Raw genomic sequence first — 18,305 nt, forward strand, 5'->3', positions numbered from 1 at the left:
CTCTGAACTCCATCTACTGCAGTAACACACTGACTGAGTATGACCACACCACAAAGAAACACAACTATCACTGTGCTGCACATGAACTGTGCTCAGTGCAGGGAAACCTGTGGTGGAGCTCCAATCCTTTGGAAATAACAGCTTTCAGAGCACAGGGGGGCCACGGCCACGTGTCTGAAAGCCCCATGAGGGCTGGAGTCTCAACAACACAACTGACTCTGGTCCTCAGCTCCACACCCTCCAAGTCTGAAGACATTTATTAGGACATTAGATTCAGCGGTGGATTAAAGATCTACCACAGTGGACTGACCTCAGAGTCTCCAGTCTACAGTCTGGACTCTCCACAAGATCACGCAGCTCCTTCACATCTGGATCCTGCAGGAGGTTTCCTCTCAGGTCCAGTTCTCTGAGATGGGAGGGGTTGGACTTCAGAGCTGAGGCCAGAGAAGAACAGCTGATCTCTGACAACCAACAGCATCTCAACCTGGAAAAAGAACAAATCATGGAGATCAGATGACTGATAATGAGTCAGAAATGTCCTGATCCAGAACTTCTCCACCTTTTTACACTCATAGCCCACTTCAACATCTCAAACGTTGCTGGTCCACATTAGACCTTGTTGCAATACAAGACCAAGACTTTAAAGATCCAGTCCTGATCCAGGACTCAGGTCTCCCTTGGTCCTGGTTTCTATCTGGAGATCAAACATGTGAAACCAACTTTTTGGTTCCTCAAAGACTTTTCCTTATTCATACATACAAGTAAATTCAACTTTTGGAAAAGAATGACAACTTTTATCATAATAATCATCATCAATAATAATAATATTAGAACAATTGATAACATGAAACAACTTGTTTTTGATCATTTCTGGATTTAAGATAAAAAACATACAACAACAACTGAACAGACCTCAGAGTCTCCAGTCTACAATCTGGACTCTCCAATCCTGAACACAGATCCTTCAGTCCTGAATCCTGCAGGTCATTGTTGTGACTCAGGTCCAGTTCTCTGAGATGGGAGGGGTTGGACTTCAGAGCTGAGACCAGAGAAGAACAGCTGATCTTTGACAAACTGCAGCTCTCCAACCTGAGTGAAGAATAAAAGTTGAAGATCAATCAATGATCTTTTTGTTATTGTGGGTCATCATCATGTTGCAACACACATCACCCAAACAGCAACACAACATTCATCCACCTGTTCATGTCACCAAAGGTTGATGAGCTTCTGCTGACCTCAGGACAGACTGAACTAGATCAGAATTTAAAGATCCAGTCCTGATCCAGTACTAAGGTCTCCCTTGGTCCTGGTCTGTTTTGAGGTCAAATATGTGCAACCAGCTGTTTGGTTCCTGTCAGCCTTTTCCTAATCACTACATGAAACAAGTAAATTGAATGTGTGAAAACAACTATAATATGAATAATAATCATGATAAAACTGAACATGGAGAATCAGTCAGCAAGAAGAATATTGGAAACATGAAACAACTATTTAAATTGTTGCTGATCCAAAATGAATAAACTGAAGTTCTATGCAGATAAATTCTGAATTAAATTACAGTCCAATACAAAGAGTGACAGGATCGAACTGGAAAATTGAAGGGAGATTTTGAAGTGCCGTGGGACCTGTTGCCTGGACGAGTAACCCATGTGCCGTTCTGTGCTCAAAAGTCACCCCGATTACATTTTTGTTTGGAGAACTGATTGCGTTCAATTGTTTGACAGATATGACTAGGACCTGGATGAAGGAGAATATATGCCCAGGATGAGCGTGAACAAATGAGTCTGCTGAACATAATAGTATGTTCGGTAGGGCCCTCCCAGCCCATATATTTGGGACAGACATGTAACGATCAGTGTTGCCAGCTCCTCGGTAAGGAAAGTCAATCAATCAATGAATTAGCATAATTTTATTCTTTTATTATTTTTTCATGCTTCTCTCACTCAAGTGAATGAGCATCTCCTCTCTCGCTTTGATTAAAAAGTGATTTTGACGACTCCTTTTAGCGATCGTAGTTTGAAAAGTTTACTTTTTATGTGAAAACGGTTTGGTGTATTTGGAAAAGTACAAGTTTTCCTCTGTTTGAAATTTTGAATGTCATTTCTACGTGCAGGTATGAGAGAGCTAGGTGACTGAGAAAAAAGGTAATTTTTGGGATTTTTGTTTTTTTTGGTTCCAATTAATTTCCTATGGAAAATTTTACCTTTTTTTTTTAACTACTCTAGCTGTAGAAGTTGCCTCTGTTCTGAAGCACATGGCACTAAATAATAATAATAACAACAACAGAAGCACTACTAGAAATATGGAACAACTATTTAAATTATTGTTGATCCAAAGAGAATAAATTCAAGTTCTATGTGAAGACAATTTCTGGATTGAACATAAAAGATCGACAACAACAACTGAACTCACCTCAGAGTCTCCAGTCTGCAGTGAGGACTCTTCAGAAAACCACACAGATCCTTCAGTCCTGAATCCTGCAGGTCGTTGTGACTCAGGTCCAGTTCTCTGAGATGGGAGGGGTTGGACTTCAGAGCTGAGACCAGAGAAGAACAGCTGATCTCTGACAAACTGCAGCCCCACAGCCTGAGTAAAGAATAAAAGATGAAGATCAAATCATTAATAATAAATCAGAAATGTCCTCATCAATGATCTTTGTGTTATTGTGGGTCATCATCGTGTCTCAACACACATCATCTTAACAACAACACAACATTCAAACTACAGCAGGTCCAGTCAGTGAACTGACCTCAGAGTCTCCAGTCCACAGTTTGGACTCTCCAGTCCAGCACACACCAGCTTCAGTCCTGAATCCTCCATGTGGTTCTGACTCAGGTCCAGGTCTCTCAGATGGGAGGGGTTGGACTTTAGAGCTGAGGCCACAATGTTACACTCAGTCTCTGAGAGTCCACAACCAACAAGTCTGTGATGACACATATTACACAATATGTCACTGTGACAGAGGACACTACACTACAGTTTTAATTATTTTTCAGGTAAAGAGACAAAATGTGGTCAGTTGGTCTTCCATCAGGTCCTCAGTCTGTCAGGGACCTGATGCAGGTCTGTCTCCTCTGAGGGACCATGAGGCCACGTTGACCTGAAAACATTTGACTGTCTACTTATTTAATTTTCACTGAGTTGAGATCAGTGAACAGTGAAGCTGGTGAAGATGATCAGTCACTGATACCTGCTGATGTCATCAGTCTTTAGGATTTCCACTAGAAACACAACTAAGTGAATATTTATCTCTGGGAGCGTTTGCATCATCAGAAAACAAACAGCTGACAGTGAAACACCATCTGAATCAGATTTGATTTAAAAACATCTTCACTAACCTTCAGAAGGATTGCTGAGAATGAGAGTGGACTCACCGAGCCTTCCTGCAGTTCCTCACAGCTGGGATCAGTCTCCGTCGTCCCTCCTTTGATGTCTTGTACTTCTTCAGGTCTAACTCATCCAGAACATCCTCTGACATCTGTAGCATGTAGGCCAGACCTGAGCAGTGGATCAGGGAGAGTTTCTTCTCTGATCTGGTCTCTGACTTCAGGAACTCCTGGATCTCCTGATGAACTGAGTGATCCTTCAGCTCCATCAGACAGTGGAAGATGTTGATGCTTCTGTCAGGAGACATTTTCATCCTCATCTTCTTCAGGTTGTTGATGGCTCTCTGGATGGTCTCTGGTTTGGTTTCTGTCTGACCCAGCGGACCTCCTAAGAGTCTCTGGTTGGACTGCAGAGAGAGACCATGAAGGAAGCGGACAAACAGGTCCAGGTGACCATTTTCACTTTCAAAGGATTTCTTCAGGACTGCCATCAGAAAGTCCTTCAGGGCTGAATCTTGTTGTTTTTTTCCCAGAAAGCCCTTCAGGACCTCCTTGTTCCTGTTGGTGTGACAGTGGAACATGTAGACTGCAGCCAGAAACTCCTGAACACTCAGATGAACAAAGCAGTAGACTGTTTTCTGGAAGATCACACTCTCTGTTTTGAAGATCTCAGTACAGAGTCCTGAGTACACCGAGGCCTCTGTGACATCAAGACCACACTGCTCCAGGTCTTCTTGGTAGAACATGATGTTCCCTTTCTCCAGATGTTCAAACGCCAGCCTCCCCAGCTTCAGAAGAACTTCCCCGTCAGCCTCCATCAGCTCCTGTGGACTTGTCTCATGTCCGTCATGGTACTTGATCCTGTTCCTGCTGGTCTGGACCAGCAGGAAGTGTGAGTACAGGTCAGTCATGGTCTGGGGCAGCTCTCCTTGCTGGTCTGTAGTCAACATGTGCTCCAGAACTGTAGCGATGATCCAGCAGAAAACTGGGACTTGACACATGATGTGAAGGCTCTTGGACGTCTTGATGTGTGAGATGATTCTGTTGGACAGCTCTTCATCCCTGGACCTCCTCCTGAAGTACTCCTCCTGCTGGGCGTCAGTGAAGCCTCGGACTTCTGTTAGCCTGTCAACACATGAAGGAGGGATCTGACTGGCTGCTGCAGGTCTGGAAGTGATCCAGATCAGAGCCGAGGGAAGCAGATTCCCCTGGATGAGGTTTGTCAGCAGCAGGTGGACCGATGACTCCTGTGTGACGTCAGACACGACCTCCCTGTTGGTGAAGTCCAGTGAAAGTCTGCTTTCATCCAGGCCATCCAGGATGAACAGAACTTTACAGGCAGCCAGCTGCTCTGCTGTGACCTTCTGTAATGTTGGATGGAAAACATGAAGCAGCCTGAGAAGACTGTACTGCTGATCTCTGATCAGGTTCAGCTCCCTGAATGAAAGCAGAACCAGCAGACTGACATCCTGGTTCTCCAAGCCCTCTGCCCAGTCCAGACTGAACTTCTGCACAGAGAAAGTTTTTCCAACTCCAGCCACGCCGTTGGTCAGAACCAGTCTGATGGGACTCTGCTGGTCAGGTGAGACTTTAAAGATGTGGTGACATTTGATTGGAGCATCATGGAGGGTCTTCTTCTTAGAAGTTGTCTCCAGCTGCCTCACCTCATGTTGGGTATTCACCTCTTCACTCTGTCCCTCTGTGATGTAGAGCTCAGTGTAGATCCTGTTGAGGAGGGTTCCACTTCCTGTTCCTGTTCCTTCAGTCACATGTTGACATCTGGTCCTCAGACTGATCTTATGTTGATCTAAAACCTCCTGTAGAACACGATCTGCTGACAGAGAAGAGACAACGTCAGACTGAAGACAGAGAGTCTGAGGATCTGATGGAAAACTAAAGACGTCAGTCAGAAGTTCAGTCTCACTCTGTTCAGGGCTGGTCTGTAGACCTGGTCTGCTTGTGGATCTTTGTCCACACTGGGGACAGGAGGAGTCTCCTGAAGAAGCAGACTGGTCCCAGTGTGAGGTGCAGCACTGTCTGCAGACCCAGTGTCCACAGCTGGTAGAGACTGGATCCTTCAGGACGTCCTGACACAGAGCACAGTGGGACGGCTGCTCCTCTTCAGAGACATGTCTTTTCCCCTTCCTGTCTCTGTGAAAACATTTCTTTATAACTGACTGATGTCATAAAATGTTTGGGCAAGAAAAACACATAAGTGGTTTCTGGTGATAAAACCCAGAAGATTCATCTCAGTGTCTTCCTGAATCTGCACTAATGATTCAGGATTATTAATATTAATCTATGAACAGATTTTTATTCTCATCTTCACAGTCTCTTACTTTGTCTCTGAGGGTCCAGGTTCATTACTGAAGTCTGGAAGAAAGTCTTTGGACTGGTCAGACTTCAGAGACAGACAGATTGATCCTGGAGACTCTGGTCTGGCCTCCTCTTCCTCATCACAGTCCATCATCTTCAGGACGGAGTCGGTCTGAGAGGGAAACACTTCCTGACTGAAGGAAGACAAAGAACCAGGACAAACAGTTTGTTCCAAAGCTACACATCCAAAAATACTAAGTAAATCCAACCACACAGCCCTTCCTCTTCAGGACAGAGTCAGAAAAATAAAGTCCTGGTCAGTTTACTTGGTTTCATGTGTATTATCCAGCTCACCATGATGTTGGGTCAAACTGTCCATGAGGAGAACAGGAAGTACCTCACTTTACTTCTGTGTCTTCATTCTGTCTCAGTGTCTTTTTGTGGACAGAGCTTTATTCACTCTTCTTCGTCCACAGTGGACAGAAGACTAACTCAGCTGATGTCACTGATTATGTCTGAACCAGTCACAGCTTCAGTCAGACTGAGTCACCTGATTGGTTTGAGTTGACAGGTGGAGCTTTGAAACTTTGGAGCGGTACTCAGCCTGTTTAACTGTGTTACTGACAGCCATCACTTTCGTGAACTTCTGACTTTTCAATATTGGTGCCATTAAGGAAGAGTTCCAAAGTGTGGGAATCTTTGAATTGTTGCCACCAAATAAAGAATAAGTTCACCCAGTGTTTATTTAAATATAATTCTCACAGCACCACATCATCCAGGGGTGCCTTTCATACCGACAGCAAACAAAAAGAAGGTAAGATGAATATTACGAGGGAAATAACACAGCGAAGAAAGGCCCTTCTGCTGTGGAAAAATTACTAGTCCTGAATAAAAACACAAGTTAGATGATAAGCAAACACTTCCAGTACACCAAGCACAGTACCAAAGAAAATATCAAGGTAACCAAACAAAAAAAGAGAAACTTCACTTCAAAATACACAGTTTTTTAGGCTTATTTTAATAGATAATTGTTTATATTCACTGTGTTGTTCAGTCATAATATCTCCTGGCCTTCACAAATACGTGGCTATCTGATATCTTCAACTTGTAACTTCCCGAAGTTATGTTTTATGTGCTGGTCCTCATCTGTCCTGTCTGCGATGCTAGAGCTTCGCGCATGCAGATAAAGCGCAATTGTAAATCTGAAAGGTGTCTGTATATTTTTTGTCTGTTTGTTTGTTTGTTTGTTTTTTTTATTTTTGGTTGGGCCTCCTGGTAAACAGTGAGATCCAGAGAAACGTGTTAAAAACTGGATTCTCAAAAGAACAAATAAAAAAAAACAAAAAATGACAATCAACCAGGAGTACCAGTCAATATGGGAGCAATTTTGACTGCATGCCAATCTATGAGCGAAGCCACATTATTCTGTGGTTGTTATTGTTCTGTTTTATATTACAGAGGTTGTGATTTTTGTTCCTAGTTCAAGCCATTTTGGGGCGTTTAAAATATGAGTCAGTTTTGGACTTACCATTTTCATTTTTTAATTGAAATTGTGAAAAGCAAGGTTGTGTTCCATATTGTGGTGTTCAGCAATGTTTGTATATATCAGTTTGTATATACCAAAATAAAACAATTAAATGTAAAGCAGGTAAGTAGTGTGATACTTGGAACGACAGTAAGCACGTCTACTTGACACCTAAAAAGCCGAATTATAGCATCTGTCCAACCAAAACTGGACTTTTAAAGTACATGTAAACACATTAGCTTGGCTGAAATTGAGCTGAAAATAGTCGGACTAACACACCCAGATAATGTGATTGAAGATCAAGCTACTGCTGCATGTATGCAGACAATCGGACTGGAGCTGGAAGAAGTGAGCTGCACATGTGCTTAAGTTTCACGCCAAGCTATGACCTGGAAGTTGAATGGCATTTAAAACATAAACACAAACATAGGAGGTCACACAAAGCAGTCAGCTAACATGGCGAAGTTATGTACACATTTACAAGGTGGCTGTCCATTGTAATGCCAGTTTACCTCTGAGTCACTTATTAGCTCACCGGTCTTTGTTTCTTTCCACCTCTGTTGTGGTCTGTGACTTCATAGCTCAATCGGAAGTGACCCATTACCCCCAAGCCAAAAGAGTGCACATCACCACCTATCATAGCGGAGGCTACATGATTTGAACAAATAAATCAATCTCACTCCTGTGCATTTATACTGGGACAAGGACAGAAGTCCGGTGAGATGGCTTGATTGAGCTATAACCACAGCTCGACTTAACTGTGCATGTAAACGTGCTTACTAACACCATCGAATCCAAACATGGTGAGTCATTTTTCTTTGCAGCAGTGGAGAAAGTGTCTGCACAACAAAGGAATCAAAGCTGCCGCTGATCTCACTCTAGATGTAAATTTGCAAAATTTTTTAAAAGGACATTTGGTTTCCCTATATTCTAACATTAAAAAATTTATTTAGCCTTTTTAATGTGGCTCTCCACCAGCATTAATTACAGTCATGTCATCATTTAGAGGAGTGATGGCCTATTTCAATGGCAAAAAGAAGAAAGGATCAACAGAAAACACAACACTATTGTCAATAAATTATGCAAATTAAGCAATGGCACCATTTAGCAACTTTTAAGACATCCAATAGCTACTTTCCTTCCTGAGGCGTTGGCAACACTATAGCAACAATATAACAAGAAATTTCCCCAAACCAGAATGTGATCGGGGTGACTTTTGAACACGGGAAATAAATCACAAACTCATCCTGACAGCAGCCCCCTGAAGCACTCTCAAAATTTCTGCAAAGGAATTTTCAAGTTGAAAAGTCCAAGACGAATAATAATAATAATAATAATATCTCCACATGCTGGCTGACCTCCCTATTAAAACAAACTAACAAACCAGCAGCAGAAAATGTTCAGGAGTAAAAAATGTAAATGACAGTGAGAGTGAATAATGATGGAGCAGTGATCTGAGTGCTGAGCTCTGACAGATGGACAGTTAGAGATCCTCATCTCACCTCTGAGCTTTGGTCTGACTCTCATGTTCCCCACACAGAGTGGTTTTAGAGGGAGGGGCTCCCTCCTCTCTGTCCTCACACTGATTCATAGCTGAGCCTCCACCTTCACACAAACACAACAAAAAGATTCATTAACACAGGATTTACATCAGAGGACACAATCATCATCATTACTGTCATTAACTTCAGCCTTTAACTCCCAACAACAAACTGTTTGACTTTTCTCTCTCTGTTTTGATTTCAGTCGGATTGTGTTATAAACAGAAAACATTCCTGATTCATGTTAATCCCGATCTTCAATGTTATACATTGGCATTAACACTTTATTTCAAGCAAACTCAGATCACCATTTACTTTTTACAGTGCAAGTTGAAGAATTATGGATCTTTGACACAGTTATGATCACTATAACTTGGCACATTTCGAGGTCTACAATTTTAATGAAATACATTTTTGAGGGCCAAATCTTTCCTTCAGAAGCCAAGTAAAAAAATAAAAACAACACAAAAACAAAAAGAACAATTACAACTAAACCAGTCTGACCTGTCAGGAATTGCCAGACCAGAGGAGGTGGTTCTCTCATCTGATGAATATGATAAATCTTAAACATTTGTTTCTTTGACACATTATTTAAATAATGACACAACTTCACATAGAAATCAGTCTGATCTGTCATAATCAGGAAGTTTCAGAGAAATGTATCTCAGGTCTGATGGTGCTTCTTCTGTCTGTCCAGTAGATGGTGGTATCTGACTGTAGGATGTGTTGATGGAATTGTGATTTAATTCATGTAACCTTATTGATCGAACAACTCATAAAAACAAGGAGTGCCGCTTTTTGGTTTTGTTATTAATAAGCAACAGAGCTGAGACAATGTTTTCAGGAGATACAGACCTTGAATTTTACATATATTCAATCAGTGTTCTCATGGATTAAAATGATAAACAATAAAAATAATTTTCCAAAAAAATATTGTTGGCTCATCTTAGCTCTGGAACAAAATGGAAAGATTTGACATTAATGTTACTGAAACAGTTTTCTTCTTCATTACAGGAAACAAACAGGATGTGATGAAGTTCTACTATCTGTCTACTAGATGGTGATAAACAATGTGGGAACATTTTACATTAAATCAGTCACAGCGTGGAGAAATCAAACAGTTTCTGCTGAACAAAACTGGTCATATTAAAGTGCTGCCTTTGGTTCTTATTGTTTCTAAATGTATTGGAAGACAAATGAACCGAGGAAACTGAAGCCAAACCGAGTTCAGAGGCCTCTTAGCCAGTTGACCAGTTCTGAGGAACCTCCATCAACATTGCTCACAACATTAGTGTGCGATGCTGCTGGAGGAGGAGAGGGGACCCTGCTGCTCTCTACACTTGATGATCTATCCCAATCACACAGAATAATAATCTGACTGATGTAGATCATGCAGGTTTCTGTTTATTTGGATAAAGATCCTTATCATTTTAGATTTATTAACGTGTACAGTGACATTTACTCAGGATAGAATTATATTCATTCTTCTAAAACAAACAACAACAAAAAAAATACAATCAGTGAATGAATGGACAATCCATGTCCAACAGCTGTCTTTGTGTGGGAGGAGACAGGTAGAAACTCAGGGTTTCTTAAAGAAAACCAGCGAGCAGGTGATGTTCACAGAGTCTGTTACCATGGTGATTGTCTCAGAGTTTAAATACCCCTGTTTCAGGAACCGATAACTCAGTTTCCCCTTATCTCAGGGTTAACACACTCAGTTATCACAAACCCACTGTCAGCCAATCAAATAGAGTGTATCTACCGAACAGCCAATCAAAAAAATTGTACTGCTGTATCCGGGTGAGATTTTGATATTCCGCACATATGCTACAGAAGAAGACAGACACTCTGAGAAATGGGAGCCACTGACCCCCGTGCTGACGGCCTCAAAAAAAAAAAAAAAAAAAGACATAAACACACCTGCACTAAAATGCTGAATTCTATAAATATCTTTATTTGTATGAATTTATGCGTCATTTGTCAGAGCTCAATTTCACTCTGAACTCACTTCAAAACTTGAGAGCCCTGACTGTTAATACGGTCTGTTCTCAGCTCAGCTGGAGTTTTTCTCTGTTCGTCAAAGTGAACTCTGACCTCCATGTCTCAGTGTCTCAGTGTTACAGAAGTCCACTGTGAGTCTTCGTCCCTCCACAGTCCACAGGGACAAACTGACAGTGAAATAATAATAATGTTAACACTCACCGGCCTCAGCCTTCAGTTTCCCTGCTTCTGCTCCGACAGCTTCAAAATGGAGGCTGAACTCTGAACACTTTTACTTTCAGCTGCTGCGGTTACTGGAAGTCACACGACCCTGTGTGTGTGTGTGTGTGTGTGTGTGTGTGTGTGTGTGTGGGTGGGTGGGTGTGGTCACCAGGGGCACGTGTGGATTCCGCCTTGTTTGATGTGCTGCACTAATGGTGATAAGTATTGGTGGTCTTATCCATCACCTCCCTCAGTGACCTCAGCTCCGCCCCCCCCCCTCCTTTTTTTTTATTTTTTATTTTTTATTTTACATTTGTTGTAATTTACTTACTTTTTTAAAATTTACTTTTGGCAGTGTTAATATTTTGATAACGTTTTAAAGAAATTTAATAAATATATTTTAACTGCCATCCTGGTTTTTGTCGTGCTTTAAGCCTTTTTCCCTTTTAAGCCTGCTATTTTAAATAAAAATCATCATTATTTGTTGAGAACACGTCTCTGTACGTTTTTATTCAACAAGGAACCTGTTTGTGCCTTCTTTTGTTAATCTCGGGTTTTTGGCGTTGGCGTTGTCTCAACCAGTACTTACATCTACACCACTCCGCTACAGTATGTTGGCATTAATCGGACATAACGGACTTTATGTTAAGATAAAATAATGGCAGTAATTCTGGGTTAAAATGACTTTGTTTGCTATTTTAAATATGTGGGTGTTCAGGCATTTGTGTGCACATGGTGTATGATGTTTAATCCTTATTTGTTAGTTTTACAGGAAGCTTCATCTGGGAGTGACAAACAGCTTGAATGAAGAACATTTCCCTCATTTGGGGAAATCTGCCCATCAAACACTGCACGTTCAGGGAGGGCAGAATAAATAGAAGTGAATAACTTCTGAGCTTTTTACACTTATTCTTTATACGGGGGAATGCAAAGTCTCATTAGGACTCATGTGACTTGGTGAAATGCTGTCTGTAGTCTGTCAGGTCGTTTTAAAGAATTACTGTCAGCTTCAACTGTTTTATATTCAGATAACGTTGATGATTTCTTATGAAAACAGCTGACAACAGGGAACAGCGGCGGAAAATCATGGCACCAAAAAAATGTGAGAAGTATATGTGGTTTTATTCTGTGGATGACAAAGTTACGCTTTCACTTTATTATTCTCTCTGTCGGTCGAAAAAAGCCGAGTCCAGTCGAGGAGAGCCGAATCTTCAGAGAATCCGTGCAGACAGGGGGGTTATTTTGATGGACACACCATGAGGCCAATCACATGAGAGGACAAACTGATGTTTTCACAATAATATTCAGCTAGTAAATTGACATAGATATGAAGTTTTACAGGTGACCAAGAAGAGACGTTTTCTTTGCTCTACAACGTAACTTTGTGAAAATAACATGTCTGTGGTTGTTTTCTGATCCCTCCTTCGTTTCTTCATGTCTTCTGTTTGTGTCTCTCTCTCGGAGTGATGTTGTTACTGAAGCCGACTCTGACCCCTCACTGAGCGGGTCGGTGCGGAGAAACACTCCGTTACCTCCGACAGCTGAGCGGTATCGCTTCTCGGCCTTTTGGCTAAGATCAAGTGTAGTATCTGTTCTTATCAGTTTAATATCTGATACGTCCCCTACCCGGGGACCATATATTAAATAGATTTTTGGAACAGGGAGATGGAATAGGGGCTTGCTCCGTCCACTCCACGCATCGACCTGGTATTGCAGTATCTCCAGGAACGGTGCACTCCCTCTGTGTGTTCAATACAAGTCCTGTTCAGCTCAACATCACCTTAAACACATGATGTTGTCTTCATGTGTGTAACGCTGAGTGTACAGAGTGTTCATGTTCAGTTTATGGTTTCAGAATCAGTGATGCATTCATGTAGAAACATCAGTTTAATGTTGCTGATTTCATCAGGTTATATTCTGCTGACCAGACTGAATCAATAAAGTTTTGTTTCAACACGTCATCGTTTAAATGTTGGTTGTATTTTGCATTTGTCAGCTGAATCCACAGAGTGACTGAAATGATGAAGTAAATCCAGGAAAGGAAAAACATTTGGCTCTGAATCTCAATGTAGATTTGAACAAAGAGCTCCAGCAGAAGAAAACAATGCTGTCTGTTTCCAGATGATGAAGAACTCAGTTCTCAGTTGATGCTCAGTTATCTCCATCTAGTGGACAGATGGTAGAAGTTGATTCCTGAAAAGAGGAAGTGACTTTTCCTCAGATCAAACTGTTGAAGGAGAACGAGCAGCTTATTCCTCACTGACTCACTCAACTTCTGTCTCCTGGGTTTGGATCTGAGCCTCTTTCTCAGGAGCACACACAGAAAAAATAAAATTTTCTATTCCAACAATATTCGTGATGTCCTCGCGTATGAATGAATGTTTCACAAATGAGGCAGCAGCTACTCTTCCTGGGGTCCAAATGAAAATGCACATCTGCAGTCAAACAGGTTCAGGTAGATGCAGAGTCCTACATTAAAACAAACCACTTTACCATCAACCTCAACTGCATTTTTTGTAAACACTTGTTCTTATTATTAATGTTAAGACCCAGAAAGCAGCATATTTGGTTGATAATCTGATCACTGATCAATAATCAGCCATCGGAAGACACTCTGAAACTTTCTTCTGCAGTCAGAACTCATCCACCTTCAGACTGGACATCTTCTGACTGTAGAACTGGAGCTTTTTATACATCTCACTGCAGCACAATAAAGTCCTCTGTGAGTATTGTGTGTCCCACAGTGTACATGACATCTGAGCAGCTATACTTCCACCTGCTGGAGATTTATTGTTACTACAGCTGTAAAATAAATCTATCAGAACATGAACTCAGTCTGTAGAATCCAGAAGATTAATGACACACTTTGTCCTGCTGTTGTTGAATCAAATCCAACTTTAGGTTTCCTATATATTAAACTAATGAGCACTGTTGGGGCTCAAACAGAAAAAGACAAAGGCAAGATTTTTCTTTTCTTTTAAAGATTTTTCTTTTTCTTTTTGCTTGCGTATGAAAACATGCAGTTTCATGGTGGTGGCAGGGGGCACCCAGATTTGAACTGGGGACCTCTTGATCTGCAGTCAAATGCTCTACCACTGAGCTACACCCCCCATAAACACACACAGCCCATCACTACAGATCAGCAGGTCTGACTGAACTACACCCGTTTCACTGCAATAATGCCACATGTCTCACATTGTCTAACTTCTCAAAGTTGTGACTTTGGATGAAAGATACACTGTTACATGGATCAAAGGCAGCAGCTCTTCAGACTCACACATCATTCAAACCTTCAAGGAAGTGACACACTACGTTTGTCTTTGGAGCTTCATTAACAGAGTGCACTCTATTGTGGAGGTCATGAGAAAAAAATGGGAGGCGTCATTAGAACCTTTGTGAGATCACAGAATCAGCATCTCCTTTGATGGAACAGGACATATAATCTTGTGAACCCACAAGCTTGCCTTTTTTCTTTGTGTCAGACTTTCCTTCCTTAATTGTAGATACCTAACATTCTGCCTAATACTATAGATGAATAGGGGTGCAGGTTATTGGACACATTATGTGAAGGGCTCGTCCCGGATTTGAACCCGGGACCTCTCACACCCAAAGCTAGAATCATACTCCTAGACCAACGAGCCCTTGACACGTGTTTGAGAGGTAGCTGGATCGATGCCCACATTCATCACAAATCCATGACTGCGGTGTTATTAGCACCACGCTCTAACTTGATGAAGATTTGATACAACCATTTTGTGGACTGAACTTCCATCAAAGGCTTGCAGAGAAACAACACGGTAAAGCAAAGCACAAAACTGTCCTGAGGATCTATCCCACATCGGTAACTCAAAGTGATGGTGGCCATTGGTGCAACTTAAAGTCTTGTGGAGAATGTGGGCATCGATCCCACTACCTCTGACATGCTAAGCAAGCGCTCTACCATTTGAGCTAACTCCCCTGTACTGGCATGCAAGCTAAGCTTTGAGAAAAGGCCCCTTTAACAACCTCTGCGTTCACCATCAACAGGTTTCAAAGATATTTAGAAATCATTCACGATGGCCTTAAAGGCAGATATTTAGGATAATTCTAGCTGGAATAGCAGGCTGCAACAGGAAAAGATCTGCATGTCTCTGTCTCTTGATGGGCTAATTTTTCAGCAAATTTTTCGGCTATTGTTGTAGACTTCGACGTCAGAATGGCCGAGTGGTCTAAGGCGCTGCGTTCAGGTCGCAGTCTCCAGCAGACCAAAATTCCTTTGACATGTCGAAATATTGCCACTCCGTCCTTGGAAAATGGAAACAACCTGGTTTTGTCCACTCCACACATATGAGGAAATGAAAATTTTGAGCCTCTGTGCGATCTAATCCGGCCGTCTTTGAGTATTGTGGACTCACTTTGATGGGCTAATTTTTCAGCAAATTTCAGGCAGGAGTTGACCACACAGCCATTATAATCTTAAGACTAAGCCACACAGAAAATATATATTACATAACAACTAATTACGCTTGGATGAATGAAATAGTATTTTTTTATCTAACAATAAGTGAAAACACCAAGAACAAGTGTGCCGCTAGACCATATGGGAACATTAGTTTGATGTTTGATGTTGTCATGACCTCCACAGTAGAGTGCACTCTGTTAATGAAGCTCAAAAGACAATCATGGTCTGGATGTCCCATCATGAGACATGAGTTTTTCAGCAGCACTGATTAACAGGAAAACATGGAGAATGTTGTCTGTCATATGTATAATATTGATCGTTGTAACCTACAGCTGATGAAAACTCAAAAGTAGTTTGTTTCTACAACATCTGACTTTAGCAACAAGGAACTGCTGGGATTTAAACACAGGCTGCTTTAACCAGCCAACATACACAACCTTTATCTGCATTGAAATCATTCAGCCTGTTACCGGCTCAAATCCACAGCACTCTACTTCAGCTGCTCCAAAGGGAGATATGAAGACTGTGACAGTTAACTGGTTGGTCAGAGAGAGTGCTGTGTCTTTTTAATGGAACTTATGCTGAGGACATTACATGAGTTTAACTCAACAAACTTAAACTTGTTCAATGAGGCACTGTAGGAATTTGAACCCAGGATGTCCTGTTTGCTAGACAGGCACTTTGACCAACTAAGCCACAGCACCACTCTGATGTACAGGGATGTATTTTGGATGTGAAAATACCCCCAACATACGTGGCTGACCATCATGACTCTTACCAAAGTTTCTTTAGCATAAAATAAACTGTCACATTAATGTCCTGAATGTGCTGTGTGTAAATAATGAGGTTCATCAAAACAAAGTCAGAACCAGAGCTCAGGCTGTTGGTACACAAACAAAGAAAGGCATACTTGTGGATTCACAAGATTATATCAGGATCTGACCTTTTCCTGTTCCATCAGTAACCATCAAAGGAGATGCTGATTCTGTGATGTCACAAAGGTTCTAATGACATCACAGAGATCAAAGACTCCTCCCACTTTTTTGTCATGACCTCCACAGTAGAGTGCACTCTGTTAATGAAGCTCAGAAGGCAATCATGGTCCTGACATGGTGCTGACAGAAGCGACTGGAACTATTTGGACTGAACTGGATTTGAAACCTTCACTGTTGGACTTTGGAGAAATGGGTGGTGAACATCCAGCATGAATTTAGACCACCATCCAGTGGTAGTGTGGCCGAGCGGTCCAAGGCGCTGGATTAAGGCTCCAGTCTCTTCGGAGGTTTTAATCCCACCACTGCCAGTTCATTTCTTGTCAATGAAAACTAATGTCAATGAAAAATGACAGAAGCCAGTGAAAGATAATACCAACACCAGGTGGGCTGAAAGGAGAAACATCACAGACAGTCTGTGATGTTTCACAGGAAGTGATGCTTTTCATCAGTATGTTTTAGTGATGAGCAGGAACTCCACTGAGAGTGAAGCACTGCTGGGGTAATTGGCAGTGATGGGATTCGAGTTTGAATGCTGCACACCGCACCCATTCCACCATCGCATTTTTTTGCCATTTCTTGGGCTGTTCTCTAAACGAACCCAAAGTGGTACTATGATGCATATACTGATCTTTATTTGCACGTGCACAGTGTGATTATATATAGTGAAAGTATCTCCAGGAGTAAAATGATTAAATCACGAACTCAATCTCAATTGACAATCTCTGTATTATATCAGAGGCCCTTTGTGGTACATATACTTATCTTTATTAGCATTTGTATCTGTATACACACGCACACAATCACACACACCACGTTTTCCAGCCCTCATGGTTCTTGGGGAATCCATACATGTGGAAACCCTTCTCGGACTGATTGGAGCATCCAAACGCTGCACTCCTACATTAAAACAAACCACTTTACCATCAACCTCAGCTGCAGTATACACATTACACTTCCATTACCAGATCCTCTGTATATACATGTACTTCAGAGTGGTGCTGTGGCTTAGCTGGTCAAAGTGTCTGTCTTGTAAACAGGAGATCCTGGGTTCAAATCCCAGCAGTGCCTTGTGCATAATGTTATAGATATAACAGACACAGCTTTAGTTAATAATGAGATTTTCGTGGTTTAAACCTCAAATCCTTGAACACTGTCTGGTTAACATGTTTCGGTGATATTAGACTTCTATGGACCATTTCACCGCACTGGACCATTTTTGCAGAATCAACAACTAATAACTCCACAACGAGACTGTGTGACGTCACTGGAGATCAAAGGCATTTCCTGCCTTTCATTGATCCCCCACGCGACACAGATGGATATGTCACACTCTCACGTTCGCTTCAAATGAATGAGTGCATGCAGTTTCTGTAGTGTAGTGACCATCATGACTCTTAACAAAGTTTGTCTCCTGTTAAAAAGGGTCAATCACCACATTTCAACAGCAGGGTACAACTCAGACAGACTACAGCCAGCTTAACACCGACAAGGATGGGATTCGAACCCACGCGTGCAGAGCACAATGGATTAGCAGTCCATCACCTTCACCACTCGGCCACCTCTTCATGAACGCGAAGGTACATGTGATGACAAAAAAACAGCCATTGGGAAGAAGCTGCAGCACCTGAACAGGGACTTGAACCCTGGATCCTCAGATTAAAAGTCTGATGCTCTTCAATAAGATCTGACTTCATTTTCCAAGCTGCCCCCTCGTGGTCATTTGATACACTGCAGACGGAAATCTCAGTACTTTTTAACCACCACAGCCGCTTTGACAGAAAGTGGATGTGGTGGTTAAAAATTACACAAAACTCCAGAGGACATTGCAACCTGAACATAGTGAGCAGAGTGGCCCAGTGGAAGCGTGCTGGGCCCATAACCCAGAGGTCGAAGGATCGAAACCATCCTCTGCTGTTTATACACACTGGATGTCCCATCATGAGACATGAGTTTATC

The 18,305-nt window shown here is 41.8% G+C and overlaps 4 non-coding genes across 4 annotated transcripts; 2 read left to right on the forward strand and 2 right to left on the reverse strand.

Moving 5' to 3' along the window:
- Positions 1-12,463: 12,463 nt before the first annotated feature.
- Positions 12,464-12,654, forward strand: LOC115057665 (U2 spliceosomal RNA). The gene has a single exon (XR_003841935.1). It is a non-coding gene; the product is annotated as a U2 spliceosomal RNA (small nuclear RNA).
- Positions 12,655-13,951: 1,297 nt separating this feature from the next.
- Positions 13,952-14,023, reverse strand: trnac-gca (transfer RNA cysteine (anticodon GCA)). The gene has a single exon. It is a non-coding gene; the product is annotated as a tRNA-Cys (tRNA).
- A 3,320-nt stretch (positions 14,024-17,343) lies between these two features.
- trnat-ugu (transfer RNA threonine (anticodon UGU)) lies at positions 17,344-17,417 on the forward strand. The gene has a single exon. It is a non-coding gene; the product is annotated as a tRNA-Thr (tRNA).
- A 415-nt stretch (positions 17,418-17,832) lies between these two features.
- On the reverse strand, positions 17,833-17,914 carry trnas-gcu (transfer RNA serine (anticodon GCU)). Its single transcript has one exon. It is a non-coding gene; the product is annotated as a tRNA-Ser (tRNA).
- Positions 17,915-18,305: the final 391 nt, after the last annotated feature.

The sequence above is a fragment of the Echeneis naucrates genome, chromosome 2 (genome assembly GCF_900963305.1).
Source record: "Echeneis naucrates chromosome 2, fEcheNa1.1, whole genome shotgun sequence".
NCBI classification, from domain to species: Eukaryota; Metazoa; Chordata; class Actinopteri; order Carangiformes; family Echeneidae; genus Echeneis; species Echeneis naucrates.